The sequence below is a fragment of the Juglans microcarpa x Juglans regia genome, chromosome 1S (genome assembly GCF_004785595.1).
Source record: "Juglans microcarpa x Juglans regia isolate MS1-56 chromosome 1S, Jm3101_v1.0, whole genome shotgun sequence".
NCBI classification, from domain to species: domain Eukaryota; kingdom Viridiplantae; phylum Streptophyta; class Magnoliopsida; order Fagales; family Juglandaceae; genus Juglans; species Juglans microcarpa x Juglans regia.
This window is the reverse complement of record NC_054595.1, coordinates 13,670,946-13,676,945: the sequence shown is the minus strand read 5'-3', so window position 1 is coordinate 13,676,945 and position 6,000 is coordinate 13,670,946.

The following is a 6,000-nucleotide window of genomic DNA, read 5'->3' as shown; positions in this document are numbered from 1 at the left end:
CCCCACACCAGTTCAAGAAGTGGATACTGGAAAAAGACGTAGATTGGACTGGGGTGAGAGGTTTGAGCAGACCCCCTTAATGCGGAGTTATGTAGAGGCTCAGTCAGAGATAGATAGATACTTAGCAGCGGAGGTAATACCATTTTCATGAGAGTTCAATATATTAAGTTGGTGGAAGGTAAATGCCGTGAAGTATCCCTTCGTTAGAGAGATAGCCCGCAGTCTTTTGGTCATCCCTGTTAGCACCGTAGTCTCGGAGTCAGCTTTTAGCACCGGAGGGCGTGTATTGGATTAATTTCGAAGTTCATTAGCTCCTACCACTGTTGAGGCTTTGATTTGCAGGCAGAATTGGATCAATTGAACTCCAATTCATGTTCCGGATGTTCTTGAGTATGAGGAGGCCGACGTCGAGGAGGAGGGTAGTGATCAGCCTGGATCTGATATGTATTTTAATTTTATTTTCTAATTTCTTATTAATTTATTTATTTTCATTTAATTGGTATTCATTAATTTAATTTCAGATTTTATTGCTATAGTGATACATGAGACGACGTCTACGGCTACCTCCGATGCAGTATGACTTTGTATTGGACCCACCATTGCCATGGTTTGCACAATTTGTCATTTATTTATTTATTTTTATTTATAATTTGATATCATATTTTAGTATCTAATTATTTTACTTGTTTTTATTTTAGCTTTCATATTCTCAATATACAATTATACATATGCCCAATCCTAATGACCGATCTATACTCATTTGCCTCATTTTCATCTAAAATTCCAATTGCCCAATCCCAATCTCATCTCAAAAGGTACTTATAATATTTTGTATTTTAATTTTTTTAATTTTTGTTTCATTTTATAACTTAATAATTCTAATTTGTTTTATTTTTAACTTATTAATATTTCAGCCTTTAAGGTTTTATAACTTATTAACGTTTATGATCTTGATTTTCAGTCTCACAGCAGTCGGCACAACTCACCACTCAGTGAATTCACCCCTCCACAGTGCCACACCGCCATCCCAAATTGATCAAATTGAAAAGTTATGAGTTATAATTGTTAATTTATAATTAAATGTAATGTTGCTACAATTTGTAATATTTAATATTTTTAGAGGAGTTTGTAATAGTTTAAGTTTATTAATTCTCTTAGAGTCTTAATTTTTATAATTGTAAATTGTAGTTTGTAATAACTTAGTAATTAATAGTTGAAATTTAGCATATAGTTCTATCTATATATATGTAGATACTATGTATTTTTTTCAATTTTTAAATATATTTAACTTTTTTAGTTAAATTATGGGCCCAAAAACAAATTCTGGGCCCAAAAAGGGCCCAGACAAATGTACTGGGCCTTTGCCCATTAGGGGGGGCGGACGGATTGGGGTGCACCCCTGCCCCCCGTTGAACAGACAGGGTACCCCTCCCCCGCCAGTTATAGGGAAAAAAAAAACCCCCGCCCATGAGGGGGCGGGGGCCTCGTAGGGGGCAGGTAGCACCCCTAGTTCCAAGTGAAGTATAGCTTATGTCTTTTAAGTTTAAGTTGCTTAAGTACTAGATAGAGAATGACGTCAAGGTTATGTGTATGCATATAGGTTGCCATCTGACACACACATAAATGGACTGCATGATATGAAAGTAGCATGGAGTCCAGGTAAGTATTGCGTTCATACTCTTCCAGAGTTTTTCTAAAATACAAGAAATGAAACGAAACGCTTTTCTTTATGATGCCTTTTCCAAAAGCCTGCTAGTGTTCAAAGGTATACGTATGTACGGCCCCTCCCTGGCAGCCCATTTTTACGCATTAAAAGTATTAATTGTACGTATTTGAATGGATGACTATATGTTGTATCTATGGTATGTATTTTCTAAGAAAAACAATGTTGCTTTAATTGATACTTTTACGGATGCCATGAAAGATGATGTTTAAACCCATGCCTTTAAACGATGTTTTCCATGAACCGAAAGGCTAGAGCTGAAATGAACTGAAAAAGGAAGGACGATTTTTGGGCTTACGCCCCAAACGTTGTTTTTCTCATGAAATGATGTTTTCTCATGAAAATAAATGTTTTCTCATGAAAGGACTGCTAAATGAAAGAAAATAAAAGAATGAAAGCTCATGCTCATGCACATGAAAGAATGAAAGCTCCAGCTCTTTAGAGCTAACATGAATGAATGAATGAAAAGTAAAAAAAGGCATGAAAGCATGAAATGTATGAAAATATGTAACAGCCATATGAATGAATGCAAAGGATACCAATGAATGAGCAGATTGCAATGCCGGGTAAGTAGTACTGGTAGTGCACCCAGTACTGCCCTCTGACTGAAAAGGGATTCCCAACTCGTTTCCACGGGCGGAGTCCAGGTCCAAAGGAAGACCGCTAACCCCAACACACGGGGAATAACAGTGTGTACCGGCCAATGAAACTGATAAGAAAGAATGTATGAATGCATCAAATTCTTGAAGAAATGAAGACACTGACGGGAGACACGTTTTATGAAAAGAAAGTCCATGTTTTAAAAGAAAAACTCTGTCTAGTGAGGTTTTCAAAAGAACGCACGTATGCATGTATGCATGTACGTATAGTATGTACGGTATGATGAATGCATGAATGAAAACCTATATTGTTATATTTTAACTGTATGAAGTAATGCTTACGAGTCATCGACTCATTTTAGTTTTTATGTATGCACCTGCTCCCATAGGAACTAAATGAGAAGTACGCATCAGGCGGACATGGTTCATGAGAAAGAGCACGGAAGTCTAGGCACAAGCGTTTAAATGTATGAGAGTCCCTTTTTATTGTTAAAATTGATGATTTCTACTATAAACCTCTTTTATTCTCAATGCACATTTTATTTTATAATGTAGAGTCTTGCACCCTGGGTATGGACGCAGAAAGTTTTAAATCGAACGGTAATTCCCGTCGTCTTTTCTAAAATTATTTTGTAAAAAGTCTCACCACAAGGACGGGCGTTACAGACTGATACATTGGGGCGACGGGAAAATGAGTGGTGGCAGGCCTGATGCCTGACACACCATGATCTCCCTTAACGATGGAACCCGGATCAGGTATAAATAAGGGAGAACCCTTCTACAGGAGTCTCTCTTACAATCTAACAGATAACCCTTACTCTCATTCTGCATTTCCGTACTTTTCTCCAGAGAATCATTTGCTGACTTAGGCATTAGAGCGACCCCGGACGTCACGGGAGCCCTTTTTCCTATTTTGCAGGTGGCGAGAGCTTGGACATCGTGGAAGTGCTCGGCTGCGAAACACGATATCAACAACACTCATTGTGTATGTTGGCACAACTTGAAAAACTGCCTTGATTAAAACCTCATTCCCTGCAAGAGACAAAAAGGCATTTCTCCAATTATTAATCTTGTTCCATACTCTCTCTTTTATGCTTCTAAAAGTATAATACTTCAATCTTCCTACTACTGAAGGTAGCCTCAAATACTTCTCATAGCTTCCTTCTGTCACTGCCTCTCCTGCTTTCTTGACCTTTTCTTTGTCAACCTCACTTGTGTTTGAACTAAAGAAGATTGCATATTTGTCCTTATTCAAGACCTGACTAGAAGCTTTTTCATACTTCAATAACGAAGCTTGCACTTTTAACCATTCCTCCACATTGGCTTTACCAAACAAGACATATTCATCTGCAAATAGAAAATGGTTCACTCTAATTCCCCCTAGCCACTGTCATTCCCCTTGTTTCGCCCTTCATATCTGAATTATTAAGAATGGAGGTTAAGCTTTCTGCACAGAGAATAAAAAGGTAGGGAGACAAAGGGTCTCCCTGTCTCAACCATCTTAAAGAGAGTATCTTTGATCTTGGCTTGCCATTAATCAAAATAGAATATGTAATTGATGACACACACTTCACAATCAACTCAGTCTATTTACTACAGAAACCCAGTTTCTTCATAACTGTTTCTAGATAAGGTCACTCACTTCTGTCATAAGCATTGGACATGTGAAGCTTAAGGGTCATATTCCCTTTTTTGCCTTTCTTTCTTGCCTTCATCGTGTGCAAAATCTTATATGCCACCATAATTTTATCTGATATTAATCTCCCTGGTATAAATGCACTTTGGTTGGGGGAAATAATAACAGAGAGTATTTTTTTAACCTATTAGCCAATACTTTTGACATTATCTTATAAGCCACATTGCATAGATTTATAGGTCCATTCTCACTGACCAACCTAGGATTCTTTACTTTTGGAATGAGTACAATAAAAGTAAAGTTTACAGAGGGGTTAAAGAAATTACCATTCACCAAGGATAGCACAACACTACTGACTTCATCTCCAATAATATGCCAGTGACTTTGATAAAGACAAGCTCCAAACTCATTAAGTCCAAGTGATTTCAGAGGCGCATCTGCTTTATTGCTTCCTCAATCTCCATTGTAGTAAAAGTCTTTGAAAGAGTTTCATTCATCTCATTAGTAACTCAAGCCTCCATGTTCTTCAGACAATCATCCATATTATATTGCCTAGGTTTAGAGAAAGTGAATAACCTCACAAAAAATTCATTAAAAGCCCCTTCCTATTCATCATGCCTTAAGTAACTTCTATTATGTTCATCCATAACCATTCTTATTCTATTTTTACTTCTCCTTTGATTGGCACAACTATGGAAGAATTTTGTGTTTCTATCCTTTAGCTAATACCAATTCCTCTTAGCTCTTTGACTCAATTTTAAATCTTCTTTTTCTAAAACCATCCTAGTCTCCTACTAAGTTCTTTTGATCTCTTCAGAATTGTGCCTATTTTCAATCTCTTGTATCTGTTTTAAGTGCTCAATTTTTTCTCACAATTATTTCCCCATATCCACTCCCATTTGTCTATTCCATCTAAGTAAGGCATTTTTACTTTCTTCCAAGCTTGTTTGTAAGCTGTCTGAAGATCCCATCTCTTTCATGCTCTTTATCCATACCCTCTTTAATACATCATCACAGTCTTCTTCCAAAGCCCAGTTGGTTTCATACCTAACCATCTTCCTTCCCTTCCTTTCATCACCTACTCTCTGAATTATACAAAGCAGTAAGGATCTATGGTCTGAGCTCCTAACAGCCATTTCCTTTCTACTTCCTTTGAGCTACACCACGATTACCGCTCCTCATGTGGTAATTCATCGAAAATGAAGCATTCCTTGAGAATTTGCATCCATCACATGAGTGCGATGATGTTCAAATTTCTCCATCTATCTGGATTGTTCTGCTATCACCTGCTGTCTTCTCCTAAGGTGATCTCTGATACGACGTTCTCTTCGTTCTCTCAATTGTGCCACTGAAGAAACAAACATACGTAGGGTCCTTCTATATCATCCCATCCCCTATTCCAATGGTTTGGTAGGTGTACACAAGGTTACCACGCTTAAACTAACAAACAAGGAACAAATAGATTTCACATAGAACAAAACACACACACACACACACACACACATATCTATATCAAACAATTTCATGCATACATCAATAGTTATAAGGTACAAACAAATGAGGGTATTCACTTCTCAATGCATCCTCATGTTCCCAAGTTGCTTCTTCAAAATCTAGGTTATTTTAGAGTACTTTCACTAGCAGTATCTTCCGATTCCTCAACTCTTGTTCCTTGCAATCCACAATCTGTACTGGCCATTCTTTATAAGCCAAGTTAGGTTGAAGCCGAATCTTGCCGGGCTCCATTACCACTGGTCGTCTTTCTCCAAAGCTCTTCTTTAAGGTTGACACATGGAACACATTATGTATTCCCGGCATCTTTGCTGGCAAATCCAATCTGTAAACTATTGGACCAACTCTTTCGATCATCTCATAGGGCCCTACGTATCAGGGACTCCACTTTTCCTTTTTATCGAAACATATGACTCTTTTCATGGGTGATACTTTGAGGTAGAACCAATCTCCTACTACAAACTCTAGATTCCTCCGTCGATTATCAACATAGCTCTTTTGCTTGTTCTGGGCTGCTTTCATCATTTCTT